The sequence below is a fragment of the Ambystoma mexicanum genome, chromosome 6q (genome assembly GCF_040938575.1).
Source record: "Ambystoma mexicanum isolate Mex_15411 chromosome 6q, UKY_AmexF1_1, whole genome shotgun sequence".
Taxonomy (NCBI): domain Eukaryota; kingdom Metazoa; phylum Chordata; class Amphibia; order Caudata; family Ambystomatidae; genus Ambystoma; species Ambystoma mexicanum.
In genome coordinates, this window is record NC_090937.1 from 1,085,077,495 (window position 1) to 1,085,095,767 (window position 18,273).

The 18,273-nt window shown below is 48.9% G+C and overlaps 1 protein-coding gene across 11 annotated transcripts in view; it reads left to right on the top strand.

Annotated features, from left to right (window-relative positions):
- CLOCK (clock circadian regulator) overlaps nt 1-18,273 on the top strand; it is a 2,930,945-nt gene that overhangs the window by 170,778 nt on the left and 2,741,894 nt on the right. The window lies entirely within an intron of this gene.

The following is an 18,273-nucleotide window of genomic DNA, read 5'->3' on the forward strand; positions in this document are numbered from 1 at the left end:
GAATTGCGCACAGTTTAGAGGGAACATTGCGTTAGCACCCAACCTGTGGAACGCCCTGCCCAACACACTCAGAGCCGAGACCTCACTCGCAGCTTTCCGCAAAGGCCTCAAAACATCACTTTTCAACTAACTCTCCTCTATACCAACACCCACCAGCCGTTCGCTACCATGACTGTCTTTGTACTGCCTGTAACTAAGTATGTATCTCCAAGAATCACTGTTTTATGTAACCAAGTTTGCTTTTTGTCTGTAACCAGAAATGACTTCATGTAACAGCGCCACAATGCCTCAGGGCTGCTGTGCGCTATACAAATGTTAATAAAAAATACACTATTAGGGCCGGTGTGAACTTCGTGGTCTCTGGGCGTTTCTGTTTTATCCCAGGGAGCTACAATTGGTTCTGTTGGGGTCCGTAGGTTGCAGGGCTTTGTGGGAGAGTCGGGGAGGACTTTCATGGTTTGAAGGGTACACATTTTCCCCCGGCGCGCCACTCTAGCCCAGGAATTTCGTTGGGCTCTTGGGTCTTCTCTAGGGCCTCCCGAGGGTGATAGATTTGTCAGATCTTCGTCTAGGTTAGAGGGGCCTCCTTTCAATATGCCTTCGCCCTCTTCGCTGAATTGATTGTGCGTAGTTGGCCTTCAAAGGTGAAGTTGAGCGTTGCCGGGAAGAGCCAGCTGTATTTTATCTTTTGGTCTTGGAGAAATGTTGTTAGGCGTTTTAGTGTCTTCCGTCTTTGAACTGTTGCCCTTGCCAGGTCCTGGTATATCTGGATCTGAGACCCCTGCTAGTTTAGGTCGCCTTGCGTGCGACTGGCGGACATAATGCCTTACTTAGTAGAGAAAAAATTGACCCGGGTGATTACATCTCGGGGGGGGAGGGGTTGTTTGTCGAGGGTCTCCTGCGGGCACACAGCCTGTGGGTTTGATCTAATAACAATAGGGGTTTTCGCAGTCTGGGAGTGTTTGGAAGAGGTCACCTACGTATGTTTGTAGGGCTTGGTCCGTAATTGTTGTTGGGATCCCTCGAATGCGAATGTTGGTCCTGCGGGCCCTGTTTTCCATGTCTTGTTGCTTATGTGCCATGTCTTCACTGTTACCTTCCAGGGTTTGAATTTTCTTCTGGAGCTCTGCGAGTTGGGCTGCGTGGTTTAGAGTCTGCTTCTCAGTTCCGCTAACCCTTTGTTCCACCTTCCCCTTGCAGTTATCGAGGCTCTCCACCTTAGATGGTATTTCTGCCATGCAGTTCCTGAATTCTGCCTTTATGTCTGCCAGAAGGGATTGTATGTCCTCCTTGGTGGCTCAGTGACCTGTTGATCTATCCGGAGAGGGGGTTATAGCTCGTCCAGGGTCTGATTCTTTGTTCCTATCTTGCTGCAGCATAGTGGCGAAGTCCGTTGCCTACTGGGGTTTGGGTTGTTTGGCCATTGTCTTGGGGGGTGCCTTGGGTTGTGGGACTGAGGCGATGTGAGTGCTTTCGCTACTGGCTGCACTGCCTGTTACCTTCCTGCACCCTCCCCCGTTGCGGGGTGTCCATGTGGCTGACAATCTTAGTGGGGTGGGTGTTTCTGTGCCCTCTTTACTGCCTGGTGATCTGCAGGCCACTTCGCTGATGGTGGTAGAGACGGAGGAGGGCACTATGTTGTGCTGGTGCTGGCTTTCCCCTTCTTACCCCTTTCAGGCTGCTTCTGGCTGAGTGTCTTAGGAGGGTGGGGGGGCTCTTTTGCCCTCTTTATTGCTTGGTGGTCTGGAGGCCACTCCGCTGGTAATGCCGGTGGGGAGGAGGGCCCTGTGTTGTGGTGGTGTTGGGTTTACCTCTCCCTCCCCCACCAAACTTCTTCAATTCGTCAGGGGACTGCTTCTGTTGCCCTGGGGTGGGGGCATCCTCATCTCGCATGCCTGTTATGGGCTGGGAGGGTTGTAGACTTACTTCTGGCTGTCTTTCACTGTTATCCATCAAGGGGCAGCCTCTTCCCCACTGCCGCGTCTTCTGTCCCTCAGTAGCCGCTCACCCAGCTGACGATTTGCTGGGGATCGCTGCTGCATGGGTCGGCGGCTGGTCCGCTCCCTTTGTGCTCCTCCTCTGCCTTCTGTGGAGGGGGCTCGTCGACAGCAGCCCTTTGCCGTCTCTGCAAGCTCCCTTGACTGAGCCGGTAGTAAACTGACGATCGCTCCTGCGGGCACACTCCGCTGACTTCGTTGATCAATTGTCCCCAGCCCTCCAGGGCCCGCTCCTCCAGTTGGGATGGACACTGCTTTCCAACGGTCTCCGGATACCCCAGAGCACCTATCGTTTCAGTCGCGGTCCCCGACTTGCTGCTGGTATCCCTCAGTGCAGATGGGTCGGTCCGTCCCTCACTTTCACCTCAGTGGGGTAGTGCTCATGCCGCAGTTGGCTTCGCGAGTGGTGCGGGTCTCCCTGGGCGCTTTACCAGGTGGACGCCATATTGTGAGCTGGCCATTGGAGAACAAGCCCGGTCTTCGCTCACGGTTTCCTCCGGCTGTGGGCGCCGGTTTCCCCTGCAACTTCAGCAACTTTCTCGCTAGGCATTCCGCAGCTATTCAGTGCTGCCTCTGTCTTAGTACCATAGGTTTAGACTCATTTAGATGCTTTTATGTCCCGGAGCCCGCGTGGAGTTTTCAAAGAAGCGTCCGCATAGCCGGCGCTCCAAGCCATACCCCAAACACCTTTCTTTTAATGTGCATGAATATCTAGGTGTAAAGAAATAATTTTTGAAAAATATCTTTCCACGCTTTCCACGCTTAGAAAATATTCTCATTGGGAATTTCGACTTATATTTTTACTCCCATAAAAAATAATATGACTGCCAAATTTTAAAAATAGAGAGTAAAATACTCCCTCTTCCAAATCTTATCTGGAGCACTGAAGCTTGTTGAAAGCAGGATCCCAGGAGAAGGGAGTCATTCTCCTGTCCTTAGTTTTTATTTCAGTGGTAGGGCCAGTTGAGGTTAGTTTGGACGTTGGACAGATTCTGTTAAGACATTCACTGACGACTGACGAGCAACATAGCTAGTTTTGTTAGGTAGGGACACCTTATAGTATAGGGAGAGATGTGCTTTTCTTTCCTTAGATTAATAAAGAAGATTGTGAAATGTTTTATCTGAGTCTGTGTCCTTTTGCTCAAGTGTCCAGCGGTGGAGGAGATCAGTTTACACATGAAATACTGCACTGATCAAAGTGGAAACTGCAGTATTTCCCTAGCAACAGAACTGGTGTGAATCTCCCTAGCCCACCCACTTTTCATATTCTGTGGTATACTGTATAGAGCTTTCCTCTTACCCACACATTGGCTGTACTACAGAGACCTGCTTTTAGCATAACCTGGCAGTGTTCCGAAATGGTTCGATCTGCATCTTTGTGGACTGCTCATGCTGTGGTGTTAGATAGTCTGGAAGATCCAGTGCTAATCTTCTAAAGTAAGTGTTACAGATAGTTGTCCAGGCTGTTAGGATTTTCATTTCAACTGAAACAGTCATAGGTGATGACACAACACAAACAATTGATACGCACACCAAGGGCGAAGCATCAATTACACTGAGGGATTTCATGGTTGAACTCAAAGGGCATTATTCATCCATGTAGATGGATGGGATAGCATCTCATGTAGCTGACAACAAGGCAACTTGTCAGATCTCATTGGCCACGCCCGTTTGGTTGCCATAGCTAGAACTGAAATGTCACTTAAAATAGCAATCCTAAAGTAGAGTGCCAAGTGGTCATCCCTGCAGTAAAGTAAACGTGTGTGATCACAAAGCTCCCAAAGCTCCCAATGACCAAATCACTCCCTCTCAGAAGGGGCCAAAGTGCCTTGTCACGTACAGGTTATTCAGAGCCAGGCTGTCAGATTCACATTATGGGAACCCTTCTTAGGGGCTAAGGATTCTTTCTCTGCTTGGCATACCCTGCTCCAGCAAACCTAAGTGGAGCCGCCCTGCCCTCTCAGTCAACACTTACACACAGAGACAGACTCGAACACGATGCAGCAAACAGGATTTTATTTGCACATAGAGATCTAAACACTAAGCAGTGGCTTTTGTAATCTCTGCCCTATCCCCAAAGGGGAGGCCCTCTATGGTCTTATCCAATCCCGAACTATGTTCCATCAATGCATATCTAGTCATCATCCAGTTCACAAGTTGATTATCAAAGGCCGGAGCATTGGCATTTTCTGTAAAACGGCGAGAAATGTACAGCTTTATTTGCAATAAACATTAGACTTTTATAAACTCCAAAATTACAAAGGTGATTTTATAATTCTACTGTGCTAGCTCTAGAAGTCTAGGGCATTCCATTATTCTGAGTTCTTGGCCAGTGACATTGCTTTGGTACACTTCTATCTATATTTGTGCTTGGGTGTTGCTTTCCCTATCTTGGAATCCTTAAAGCAACATCAGGCTGTTATGTTCAGTCAGCAAACTACTCACTAGATCCTCCCACCTTTCCTTCCATATCACATGGCCTTAAATGATATATACCTGCAAAGGTGGCTTCCCAGCCAGCCATGACACTTGGGTTCATTTATGCCTTTCCTGTCATGCGTTTAATGCTGAATATGCTAGAGACTTCATTCCAAAACATAAGACGGTACATATTATATCACATGATTACCTAATTACCACATAATAGTCCTAATATATATTACACGGCCCGCGGTAGCGGCTGCGTAGTTATGGTTAAGTTGCTAAACTCATAGGAAGAGCACTTTTTCCCCTGGACCAATCCCCACCAAACTTTGCAAAAAAAGTATATGGGCTGCTCTGAATTTTTTCGCCAAGTTGGGCGAGGTTTCGTGCGGGGGGGGTGGAGTTATAGGGGGGTCCCAAAATGTTTTGCACGGCTACAGGTCGAACAACTGGACGGCTATTCACTAAATGTGCGCCAGGAGCAGGGGCTTGGAAAGTGTGCTTTTGTGTGTTCGGTCGAAATCGGACTGGAAAATTATTTGCGAAACACTGAAATGTACGTCCCAAAAAAATAGTTTTCCTAGTTTGCTCCGGGGAACAATGTGTGATTGGGTCGCGGTATGGCGTGCTGTCGGCGAGCAGTGGACACGGCCTGTGGTTGGCTGGAGGGAAGCGTGCTGTGCGTCAAGGTTTGTGGGAGACGGCACCATGGAGTATCAGGATAGTGGTGCGCTGAAAGGCGTTGGAAAGACTGCTTTGCAGGATTCTCTGGGTGAAAGAGGGGGCAGCAAAGATATTTGCAATGCTTTGTGTTGTAGGCTACGGCTGCCAGTGATTATGTTGCGTTCGTGCGTTTGAGTTGTTTTGTTGTGGCGGGTGGTGTGCGAATGCTGTTTTGGTTCGCTCTTTCACTGTACTTATACGTACGTGTAGGCAGGCAAGCACCGTTGGAAATGTTAGCATGTATGTCTGTATTGCCTTCCAGTGGGTGTATAGTAGAACTAGGCAATTGGGTGCATGGGCGGAGGCCACAGGCCTCTGCCCCCAAGAGGCTAGGGCTTGGCCATGGCCTTGCTTTAGGGAGGGCAGGTTGACATTGGCAGATTGAAGGAATTTGTCTGTTGGTACTCACACATACTAAGTTGGTGGCCAGTTGTGGAGGCGCCTATCATTTTTTGGTGAGTGCAGGGAGACTCTATTGGGTATGGGGAGTGCATTGGAGATAATATGGGGATGTTTGCAGTCGGAGTGTCATATTGTCTTGTGTGTGTAACACCCATACTGGCTTGTGTGTATGGGTACGGCCCTTGGCTGTCACAGTGTGGGCACTGGTTGGAAGTAGGTGTGAGAATGTTGCTTTGTTTGAGTCTGTTGTATGTATATGTAATTGTAGGCAGTACAGCACCGTGGGAAATGTTACCATGCATGACTTTATTGGTTTCTAGTGGGTGTGTAGTAGGACTAGGCTATTGGGTGCATGGGTGGAGGCCGTAGGCATCCACCTGTGTACCTAGCCTAGATGTTGGCCACAGCCTTGCTTTAGGGAGGGCAGGTGGACATTGGCAGATGGAAGGAATTTTTTACAGAGGTACTCAGACAGTTAATTGGTGGGCAGTTGTGGAGGCGACTATCATTTGTTGGTGAGTGCAGGCAGACTCCATTGAGGATGGGGAGGGCATTGGACAGAAAATTAGGATATTTGTAGTATTAGTGGTATATTTTAGTGTGCTTGCAAAACCTATACTGCCTTGTGCACATGGGTAGGGCATTATACATAAGAGGGTGGGCACTGGTTGGAAGTAGGTAACAGAAAGTTGACTTGCTTGGGTGTATTACTGAATCGATATGTACCTGTGGGCAGAAAGGGTAAGTGCTGACATGTTTGCATATATTAGTGTATTTGCCTATGTAACCAAGAGCCTAGGGCCTGGCCACAGCCTTGCTTTAGGGAGGGCAGGTAGACATTGGCGGATGGAAGTAATTTGTATGTAGGTACTCACAGACAGTTAATTGGTGGCCATTTGTTGAGGCGACTATTATTTTTAGGTGAGTGCAGGCAGATTCGATTGGAGATGGGGCGTGCATTGGAGACAATATGAGGATATTTGCAGTAGGGCTGCCATGTTGCCTTGTGCCTGTAAAACCCATACTGCCTTATGTGCATGGGTATGGCCCTTGGCTGTAACAGTGTGGGCACTGGTTGGAAGTAGGTGTGACACTGTTGCCTTGTTTATTTTGCTGCATCTACACGTACTTGTAGGCAGTAAATTATAAGCTTACCTTGTGCTATACAATACACTTGTAAATATGTAAGTGCCGTAAGATCCGCCCCTTTGCAGAATTAATGTGGAGGACATAGTCCAGGTCATAGAGGGGAATTGCAGAGATAAGACATCATTTGTGTTCAGAGGGGTGTGGACTTGACCAGAGGTTCGGTTCTGGGATTGTAGTAAGAAAGTGGGAAATGCACGGCTTGTTTTAGTACGTAATGTTTGCGACATGGCTCATGTACGCAGATACTAACACATAAACAGTTGTGGGGTAAGTGCGCAGGTGACAACCCTGAGAGGCTATTGGGATTGGGGAGTGCATTGCAGATGGTGTAGGGATTGCTCCAATTGGTGTACCATGTTGTGTTGGGAGTGGCAAGCATGTACTGCCGTGTATGGATGGCTACGGGTGTTTGACGTAACAATGTGGACATTGTTCGGAAGTAGGTTTAACAATGTCCCCTTCTTTGGGTCAGTTCTTACACTGCTATGGAAGTCTAGCGTACATGACTGGAAATTTGTATCTGAAGTGTGGGTGCTCACTGTCACAGCATGGTTGTGGAGGAAATTTTGCAGGTGCCATACCAGTAGAGGTGGTGTGGAGTGACAGCACGTGAATATGGTGCCCATTATTGGCTTTGTTGCTATTCACATTCTGAGACGACACAATTAATGTACAGTATGCTACACCTAGTATGTGGAGAGAGAAGGAAGGTAGTGCGACATGACACAAGATAATAAGTATTATATATGAACACTATGGAGAATGTGAATTCGAACACACATACATTTACAGCTGGCAATATGATGAACGCCGTTGGCAGGCTATCTGACTGTTAGCTTTGTTTGGCGTACTTGTTAAGATGGCGAAAGGAAGCTGGTGGAGTTTGAATTGTGTGCATTTGTACTGTGTGGATCGCTTCTGTCAGCTATGCCGGTGTACCGCATACACCATTGCAGGAGTCACTGGCGTCAGTGACTTTACTTGTGGACACTCGTTCCTCACGACGTGCACTTCAGGTATTTATTTTATGTGCATACCAAGTGTAGCACACTCTGTCATGTGAGCACCTAGCTCTGGAAAGGAACAACATAAACAAAAGAAAAAGCGGACTTGCGCGGACAGATTGTACGGTTCGAGATCATTCAAATCTTTACTAATAATACAGTGCGTGGTTGAAAGTGCTTTATTTTGCCACAGAATGTAAACACAGTTGGTGGATTCACTGCACTTTTATTTCTCACACACAATGCAGTGCCCAATGCCGTCTGTGCAATTATGTTCTTCTGTTCTGGTGTAGCACAGTGGGAAAAGGAGTACGTACTGCTGCTTGGTGGTCCATGTGCAAGAAGACATTGGGCCTCATTACGAGTTCACCGGTCCATAATCCGTTGATTCCGTGACGACAGTGACACAGTTTCCGCGACCACAAGCTTGCGGAATCAACTGCTGATTACGGCTTGTCGGTCGCGCGCACCAGAACAATGCGGAAACGGTGTCACCGCCGGCAAGGAAACACCAACGGACACGGACATACAGCCAAAAATTGCAGTGGGATTTCCACAACTGCCCCCTCCGACACAGATATGGAATTACCGGAAGCAGAAACACTGTGATCGCGAAAACCGGAAAGAGAGAGGCAGCCATTACTTAAACCACAATCCACTGCCATCCTCACAGACCAGAGGCCAGATCACCTCCTTCCTTTGGAAAAACTATCCACCACAATGGCATCCGGTATCCCTGCTACAAGACAGGGCAAGCAAAGGTTCGGTGAGGCGGAGCTCACAGTGCTTGTGGAGCACATTGTAGGGAATGCAGACATGCTTTTCAGCGCAGACCAGCGGCGCAGCACCCAGCAACGCCATAAAGAGGTCTGGGTAGAAGCTGCATGCAGGTGCACAGCCGTTGGGGTGACCATATGCACCGTAAAGGACTGCCACAAAAGGTGGGATGACCTACGGCTGCGAGTGCGGAATCTCATTTCTGCACACCGCCAGCACAGCACTGGCACCAGTGGAGGCCCAGCATCGCCATTAAAACTGCAGTGTTGGGAAGAGCGGTGCAGCAGTATCCTGCACCTCGAGGGGATACAGGGGTTGGAGTATGCCCACCTGCTGATGCTGGTAAGTGCACAGAGTATGAAGCTATGCTTGTGCATCTACCAATGACCCAGACGGCAAGCAACACGCATCACTCAAGACATGTCCCCTGAACATGCACACAATGCGTGTGTAACGCTCACCTGATTCTCGCAGAGGCGCCGGTCTTGACTGGGCGACTACCGTATCTTCAAAGGTGATGTGTAGCACCCGGTTGGCTCTTTGGGCTGGACCTCTGTGCACTGTATGCCTGACGTGTAGAGTAAGATGTCTGCAGATAGAAAATATGGGGTTAATGAACTGGGGTTATTGGGGTGTCCCTATCTCTTTCCTCTTCTCCTCTCCTGTAGACCCCCAAAGGTTAACGCTCTCACCTTAGGTAAGTGAATGCCGAGCTCTCCATCTGCCTCGGGGCAGGGTGCTGTAACCAGTTTCTTCACTGGATAGGTAGCGCAGGCCTCTTGACTTCAGAGGACTGCTGTCCGTCGTTTACTGCACGAACGGTAAGTTTCGAGTCATTCAAATGTCTTTAAAGTCTTTAGTAATGATGTCTCTTGTTTTGCAGGGTTCCGGCGATGGCGGATGACAGGCTGAAGTGAGTTGAAGATGGAGCCCGTGTGATGAATAGAAGCGCCTGGAAGCACGTAAGTAAGCGCTTGTTGCCTGCTTCACGATGCGCTCTAACTGTCTTTTTATTTTGCAGGTACGAGTTCGGAGCGGCTGCAGGGTGCCGGAATACCCACTGGATTAGATGTGGAAAGGAGTAATGGCACGTGAGTATTAAAGTTCCCCAATGTCTTTAAACGCACCTTGTTTTGTCTTTCAGATGCGGGATGCAGCGCCGAAGGCCTCCGGAGCGTGCGAAGAGTTGGTAAGCTTTTGTCTTTCAGATGCCGGAATGCAGTGTGAAGACCTCCGGAGCGCACGAAGAGTAGGTAAGATTTTGCCTTTCAGATGCCGGAATGCTAACCTGTTCTTTCTTGTCTTTATAGGTGTTGCTGAAGACTGGATTCAGGATGGTAAGCCTTTGCCTTTCAGATGCCGGAATGCTAACCTGTTCTTTCTTGTCTTTATAGGTGTTGCTGAAGACTGGATTCAGGATGGTAAGCCTTTTTCCTTAGGCCCAGGACCGGATGCAGAAGACACGATGAGCGTTCTGCTGCAGAGGTTGCAGAATAACGCAAAGCAAGATTCATCCACCGGGTGTGGTTTAAATAGCCTCCTGTAGTGCTTAGGTGTCTCCTTCCACAGCCACGCCTAAGTAAGAAAAGAGTTCCTGGTAAGAAAAGAGTTCCTGCCTTCCAGAAGAGTTCCAGTGTTCTGAATCTAGGGAGTGGCTCCAGCCCCACCCAACAGGAAAAGTAGTTCCAAACAGAAGAGGATCAGAGGCTCAACTGGCAGGCAAGTAAGCAGCATGGTCTGCTGAAGGTAAGTCCACCCAAGCATTATGAGCCCGGCGCTTCCAGCGCTGGGACTGGGCATATTTATGAGCCTGGTGCCACTGGCGCCAGGACTGGGTCCAAAAGGTCCCAATTGGGACTGGTTGGCACTTGGAACCTGGGTTATGGATCTGCTTCCAAGGGAGTTGGGAAAACCCTGACCTTTTGGAAGCAGAGATCATGACAGTACCCCCCCTCAAGGCCCCTCCCAAACCGGGCTTCTCCGGGGGTTTTGGCTTGTCAGGAAATGTTCGGTGAAATCTTTTGATTAGGCGAGGAGCGTGGACATATTCAGCAGGTTCCCAGGATCTCTCTTGGGGGCCGTAGCCTTTCCAGTCAATTAGGTAGAATAGTTTAGATTTGGAGATCTTGGAGTCCAGAATGCTTTTGACTTCAAACTCGAGTTCTCCATCCACTAGGATAGGTTTTGGAGATTTGGTTAGTCGGGTTTGAGGTTGCACGGGTTTTAATAGAGAGACGTGGAAGACCGGATGTATCTTCATGTGCGGGGGCAAGTCCAACTTGACCGCTACTGGGTTTACTATGGTAGTGATGGAATAGGGACCAAGGTATCTTGGGTTGAATGTGCGTGGCCCTTTTAGAGATAGATATTTGGTGGATAACCAGACTTGATCCCCTACTTGATAGTGAGGGGCTTCCTTCCGATGTTGATCTGCTCCTTTCTTGTATTGTTCTTTAGCCCTTTGAAGGTGAAAAACAGCTTCCTTAAAGGCTTGGGTGATTGTAGAATGCAGGTAGTCTACTGCTGGTGTTTCAAGATCTTGGAAGGGATCCAACTCCGAGGTTCGAGGGTGACTGCCGTACAAAAGAAAAAACAGGGTTTTCCCAGTTCCCGAATGGACAGAGTTATTGTAGGCATACTCGGCTATCCAAAGGATATCTTTCCAAGTTTTTTCAGTTTGTTGCAGCATGCAGCGTAAATACTGTTCCAGAGTTTGATTGGTCCTCTCGGTTTGTCCGTCGGTCTGAGGGTGGTGACTGGTCGATAGTCTCACATCAATTTGAGCCGACCGACAGCAACTTCGCCAAAAATGAGAAATAAATTGACTACCTCGATCCGAAATTAGAACCGAAGGAAAACCGTGCAGTCGGACGATGTTTTCGAGAAAAATTCTCGGGCCAGAGTTGCTGCTGTTGGCAAGCCTTTGAGCGGAATGAAATGCGCCATCTTGGAGAATAAGTCCACGATTACTAGAATCGTATTGTATCCGGAGCATGGAGGTAGATCGGTGATGAAGTCCATAGAAAGCGTATGCCAAGGGCGAGGTGGGATGTCAATAGGGCGTAAGAGGCCTGCTGGTCTTTCCTTTTGACTCTTGTTTTGGGCGCATACTCCACAGGACATTATAAAGTCTCTGATATCTTTTTTCCAAGACGGCCACCAGAAGTAGCGCTTGATCTTTTCTGAGGTCTTGGCTATACCGGGATGACCTTCCATTAAAGAGTCGTGATAACAAGAGATTACTTTTTTCTGTAAATCTGTGCTGGGTAGGTATAATCGTTCTTGGAAATACAATAAGTTGTCCTTTACTGCAAAGTCCTTTCCCTGCAGATGCCAATTCTGTATGTCTGCTGGAGTTACAAGTTGCCCGGCTTTATCCTTAACTTCCTCTATGGATTCTGTGGCGATTACACCCAGAATTCTTTGTTCGGGAATGATTGGTACAGGTTTAGGGTTGACCAAGTGTTCTTCCACTCCCATCCGAGAAAGGGCATCGGCTTTACCGTTCTTTGTACCAGGTCGATATGTAATTATGAAGTCAAACTCGGCAAAGAATAATGCCCAACGGAGTTGTCTAGAGGATTGGGCTTTTGCGGTCTTCAAATATTGCAGGTTTCGGTGATCCGTAATCACAGTAACGGTGTGTCGGGCCCCCAGCAGATAATGCCGCCAAGCCTTAAAGGCAGACTTGATAGCCAGAAGTTCCTTGTCAGTAATCGTGTAATTGATTTCAGGAGGCGAGAATTTGCGGGACCAAAATGCCACGGGATGCAACTGATTGGTTACCGGGTCCTTTTGTGATAGAACTGCCCCCATGGCAAGGCTTGAAGCATCAGTTTCCACGATGTCGGGGAGTTCGGGGCGAGGGTGTTTTAAGATTGGTGCAGAGATAAATTTAGTCTTCAAATCCTGGAAAGCTTGTTCCGCCTCGGTAGACCATTCAAAACGTTTGTTTTTCTTTAACAAGGCAGTGATGGGCTGGACTATTCGAGAGAATTCGGGGATAAACCTGCGGTAAAAGTTAGCCAAGCCTAACATGCTTTGCACACCTTTTACGGAGGATGGTGATGGCCATTTGAGAACTGCATCGACCTTCTTTGAATCCATACGCACTCCGCCAGGTGATAATATGAATCCCAAGAATTCAACTTCAGTCACGTTGAAAACACATTTTTCCAACTTAGCGAAAAGTTTGTGTTGACGCAATCTTTCGAGGACCATTTTCACGTGTTTCCGATGTTCAGATTCCGATGAAGAATAAACGAGGATGTCGTCGATGTAAACAACAACACATACATCTATGAGCTCTCTGAGGACATCGTTCATAAAATATTGAAAGGCGGCCGGGGCATTGCAAAGTCCGAAGGGCATGACCTGATATTCAAATAGCCCATACTTGGTGCGGAAGGCCGTCTTCCATTCATCGCCCTCTTTTACTCGTACCAAGTGGTAAGCTCCTCTAAGATCCAGCTTTGTATATATGCATGCTTTTCTGACTTGGTCCAGGAGTTCAGGGATCAAAGGTAACGGATATCTATTCTTAACGGTGATCTGGTTCAGGGAGCGATAATCGATACAAGTTCTAAGGTCTCCTTCCTTTTTTGGAACGAAGAACAAAGCTGAAGAAGCAGGGGACTTGGAAGGACGAATAAACCCATTTGCCAGGTATTGATCCAGGTATTGTCGAAGGTGAAGGTTCTCAGGCTCGGTGAGGGCATAAATTCTACTACAAGGAGGAGTAGATCCAGGTATCAGGTCTATCTGGCAGTCATAAGACCTATGAGGAGGTAGAGAGTTAGCCTGATCCTTCCGGAAAACATCTTGGTATTCTAGGTATTCGGGAGGTAACTGGGGAGTCTCTGAAGAAATTGCGGCCAGTGCAACACCAGGTGGAGGGTGACAAGTAGAGACACATTCTGGAAACTGGACCGTTCTTGCTCGCCAATCGATCAGAGGATTGTGTTTCTCTAACCAAGGTATTCCTAGAATAATCTGAAACTGAGGGGCCTTGATCACATCGAACACGATCTTCTCATGGTGTCCATCTTGACTTACTAGCGTCACCTCTTGAGTGGTATGCGTTACTGGCCCAGAGGCTATCTCCGTACCATCCACCGTAGTAATGACGTCCTTTACAGCCTTGGGACAAAGAGTTAGATTCATCCTCAAAACCATTTCATGATCCACATAATTGCCGATGGCACCGCTGTCGACGTAAGCTTCAATTGCATGTAATCGATCCGGATTATCAGGGCTAATGAGAACCATAGGTATCACGAAATGCGAGGTCACGGAACTGGTTTTCACGCTCGGCAAGAGGACCTCTATTCTTGTCGGGCGAGGTCGTTTCCCTGCTCAGAGTTTATAACTTTGGTAACTGCAGCTCCTACTGCCTTCTTGGCAGGTTTCACCGGACAGTCTCGAAGAAAGTGCCCTGAGTTTCCGCAATATAGGCATAATTGCAACTGTTTCCTCCTTTCCCGCTCCCTTTGTGTTAGAGGACCTTTCAGAACCCCTATTTGCATGGGTTCCCCGGAGTCTACTCCTTTGGAAGGAGTTGGCGGTTTGGAAAATACTCGAGCATCAAACTTGGAACGATCGGCCTTCCTGTTCTGCAGCCTGTGATCTATTTGAACGACCAAGTCTATATAATCCGAACAGTCTTGTGGGGGATTCACTACTTGGGCTAAAACGTCTTTGAGCTCTCCACGTAGACCTCTATAAAACAGCGTAATCCTTTTGTCCTCAGGCCATTGAGTTTCCACTATTAGTCTATTGAAAGATGCAATATAAGCCAAAAGGTCTTGATTACCCTGTTGCAACGAAAGAAGCTCATTGTCCAAGGCCTGCCCCTGTGAATGTCTTGCAAACAGTTTTTCCATACTAAGCTAAAAGGCTTGAAAATCATGGAGAACCGGATCATCTTGATTAACTAGAGGGATCGACCAGTCTGCCGCATTGCCACTAAGGTACGAAAGTACAAAAGCTACTTTTGCTTGATCAGTTGGAAAGGCTGCTGGCCGGCATAAGAAGTGCAACCGGCACTGATTGATAAATACTGCAAACCTCTTTGGGTCACCAGAAAATCGTTCGGGCGGAGCCAGAGGTACATTCCCAGGTAGGTTGATCTGCACTGGATTCATAGAGGATGTTGAAGGAAGATTTGCCCCTGATGCGGGTAACGGGGTCTGTCCGGCTTGTGACTGTAGCACTTGTCTAGCAAGATTGTCTGTTCTCTCCTTGGAAATAATTAGTTCCCTTCTTAGAGCATTCGTTTCCTGACGAGCTGCATGCACTTCTGCCCTTAATTCCCCAAGTAACCGGGCTAGGGGGTCAGTATCCGAGGTTTCCATAGCGCCTGGGCGAGAGTTTTGCGGTAGGCTTTGCGTTCTGTAACGCTCACCTGATTCTCGCAGAGGCGCCGGTCTTGACTGGGCGACTACCGTATCTTCAAAGGTGATGTGTAGCACCCGGTTGGCTCTTTGGGCTGGACCTCTGTGCACTGTATGCCTGACGTGTAGAGTAAGATGTCTGCAGATAGAAAATATGGGGTTAATGAACTGGGGTTATTGGGGTGTCCCTATCTCTTTCCTCTTCTCCTCTCCTGTAGACCCCCAAAGGTTAACGCTCTCACCTTAGGTAAGTGAATGCCGAGCTCTCCATCTGCCTTGGGGCAGGGTGCTGTAACCAGTTTCTTCACTGGATAGGTAGCGCAGGCCTCTTGACTTCAGAGGACTGCTGTCCGTCGTTTACTGCACGAACGGTAAGTTTCGAGTCATTCAAATGTCTTTAAAGTCTTTAGTAATGATGTCTCTTGTTTTGCAGGGTTCCGGCGATGGCGGATGACAGGCTGAAGTGAGTTGAAGATGGAGCCCGTGTGATGAATAGAAGCGCCTGGAAGCACGTAAGTAAGCGCTTGTTGCCTGCTTCACGATGCGCTCTAACTGTCTTTTTATTTTGCAGGTACGAGTTCGGAGCGGCTGCAGGGTGCCGGAATACCCACTGGATTAGATGTGGAAAGGAGTAATGGCACGTGAGTATTAAAGTTCCCCAATGTCTTTAAACGCACCTTGTTTTGTCTTTCAGATGCGGGATGCAGCGCCGAAGGCCTCCGGAGCGTGCGAAGAGTTGGTAAGCTTTTGTCTTTCAGATGCCGGAATACAGTGTGAAGACCTCCGGAGCGCACGAAGAGTAGGTAAGATTTTGCCTTTCAGATGCCGGAATGCTAACCTGTTCTTTCTTGTCTTTATAGGTGTTGCTGAAGACTGGATTCAGGATGGTAAGCCTTTGCCTTTCAGATGCCGGAATGCTAACCTGTTCTTTCTTGTCTTTATAGGTGTTGCTGAAGACTGGATTCAGGATGGTAAGCCTTTTTCCTTAGGCCCAGGACCGGATGCAGAAGACACGATGAGCGTTCTGCTGCAGAGGTTGCAGAATAACGCAAAGCAAGATTCATCCACCGGGTGTGGTTTAAATAGCCTCCTGTAGTGCTTAGGTGTCTCCTTCCACAGCCACGCCTAAGTAAGAAAAGAGTTCCTGGTAAGAAAAGAGTTCCTGCCTTCCAGAAGAGTTCCAGTGTTCTGAATCTAGGGAGTGGCTCCAGCCCCACCCAACAGGAAAAGTAGTTCCAAACAGAAGAGGATCAGAGGCTCAACTGGCAGGCAAGTAAGCAGCATGGTCTGCTGAACGTAAGTCCACCCAAGCATTATGAGCCCGGCGCTTCCAGCGCTGGGACTGGGCATATTTATGAGCCTGGTGCCACTGGCGCCAGGACTGGGTCCAAAAGGTCCCAATTGGGACTGGTTGGCACTTGGAACCTGGGTTATGGATCTGCTTCCAAGGGAGTTGGGAAAACCCTGACCTTTTGGAAGCAGAGATCATGACAGCGTGACTGAGTACAGGCTGAGACACGCAAACCTGAGTGCGTCACCTGTCAGATGTGTGTACATGCAAGTGGGCAGAGACATTTCAGTGTGATGCATGTGATGGACCCATCAAATTCCACCACACAACTAACAGCATACCCTCTATTCCCCCACAGGCACGTCAAGTGACAGCAACACGGCACAAAAGGCAACGCCACGTCCACCTGCACATGACCGACGCAGCTGTCTTGCCCAGGATGCCGATGCCACCACCTCCGGGACACAGGCACCTGCACCAGCAACATCTGGCACGGATGCCCCAACCCACGTGGCCAACCCCGTAAAGCCAGCTGCCACACAAGTAGCACCTATCACCACCGTGGCCACCAAAACCATCGAGCAGGCAGTGTGCACTGAGGAGGATGCTGCATCCTTTGGCGACAGTGCCCCAGTCGTGCAGTCTGAAGATGCAGGACAGGAGGAGGTAGATGACATGGGTGACCTCTCATCCCACTACAACCTGCAGTTTAGCTCCCCAGACCTACACAGCCCCATGAGGTAACCAACACCCTCAATGGCTGAGTTAAGTGCACACATGCAGCGCGTGGAATAACAGCAGGCCAGCCTTGCACAGCTGGTGGAAAGCCAGTTGGAGGAGGCTAGGCTGCAGCGGGAGTAGGCTATGCAGCAGCAGGAGGAAGCGAGGCTGCAACGTGAAAGCACTGCCAAGTCAGTACATCACCTGTCCAGGGCCATCGTCTGTTTTGCCACACCAATTGTGACCTTGCCACGCCATGTGAGGGAGGGCAATAGCATAATGTCCTCCATTGCTGAGTCCATGTTGGTGGCCCAGCAAGCGTATTTTGGCCGTGTGCCACCTGTCACGCCACCAGTGCCGTCCACCAGCACCACCCCCTCAAGTTCCATCACAGGCAGCCCACGGAGGCGCTCTAGTCGGCTGGCTGGCCCCTCTGGCAAGGGTGCTACTGCACATAAGCGCAGCCGGAAATAGTGTCCAGTATGAATGACTGTCCACAGAACATTTTGGGATTATTGGGTGTATGGGGGTGGGTATGTTTGGGTGGTGGGGGAGGTCCCTTATGGGGGTAGTATGTTGGGGCCTGGTTGGGGGTGGGTACTTTTGGGAGGTGGGGGAGGTCCATTATGGGGGTAGTGTGTTGGGGCCGTTTGGGGGTGGGTACGTTTGGGAGGTGGGGGAGGTCCATTATGGGGGTAGTGTGTTGGGTCCTGGTTGGGGGTGGATACGTTTGGGAGGTGGGTGGGCATGGGTGTACAGCTTTCCTGTCGATACCACCTTCTTTCCTGCTTTGTTAACATTAATTCCCTGTTGAAATTGAAGTGACGAGTGGACATCCGTTATTTGATCTACAATGACTCCATTTGATGTCGTGCTACATTAAATGCATGCAGTGCTGTTCATGTAGAGTCTCTCAAAAGAAACTGCGAATCAGTGCATCCCATGCATGTTGTCCATCTTGTGCGCCCCTGTCAGGGAGTGCAGCCATCCCATCCCCATCCCCATCGTCATCTTCTTCATCCACTTCATCATCAACCTCTGTGTCTGGGGGCAGAGGGACGTTCCTGCGCATGCACAGATTGTGCAGCATGGCACACATAACCACTATTTTACCTGTCTTCACTGGCTTGTACAGCAATGATCCTCCAGATCTGCTCAAGCAGCGGAACCTGGCCTTCAGTAAACCAAATGTCCTCTCGATCATGCCACGTGTGCGAACGTGTGCCCTGTTGTAGGTCTCCTCATGCCTGTTCCTTGGCCTCCGTATGGGCGTCATCAGCCATGGCGTGAGTGCATATCCTGCATCACCTACATGGAATGGGAAGGAAGGGGACATTTAATTGTTTGTGGCATCCATGTGTGGATAAGATGCAGTTCATTCATGTATCATTAGT